The following is a 557-nucleotide window of genomic DNA, read 5'->3' on the forward strand; positions in this document are numbered from 1 at the left end:
CTACATGTCCGTCGACGTGCACCGGAAGCTTCTCCACAAGGTCCACGGTTGTGCTCCCTTAGCACGTTGATCCATGTGCGGGCGTGGGGCCTGGCGATCGCGAACGTACAAGAGGAACATCAACTCACTCGTCGCGGGGAAATGAATCGACGAAGTGCAGGTCTGTACGGAAGCAGAGCCAGGAAGAGCCCCGGCTAGAAGTCTGCGATGAGGTGCATGATGTCCACGTCCAGAAGCATCTTCATGGACGTCGTGAGACACGTATGACACACGCGAAGGCGCTTCTAGCAGACGTAAGTACTGTCATCTCACAGCTTTTATCCGAAATCCGCATAATGTCAAAATTGCAAATGCCCTTGAAGGTACGCCATAAATGATCTCAATTTTCAGCCAATCACACAGTATTTCCGTCGAAAATGCACTTACTTTACATAATATGGGTGCGTGCGTGTATTCGACTGTTCTCAATGGGAGTTGCTGTGGTTAATTTGGCCACTTGGTCGACAAAGACTTAACGTATCTATAGGGTGTGGCTAACACCCTATATATAACACCCT

The sequence above is a fragment of the Aphanomyces astaci genome (genome assembly GCF_000520075.1).
Source record: "Aphanomyces astaci strain APO3 unplaced genomic scaffold supercont1.52, whole genome shotgun sequence".
NCBI lineage: Eukaryota > Oomycota > Saprolegniomycetes > Saprolegniales > Verrucalvaceae > Aphanomyces > Aphanomyces astaci.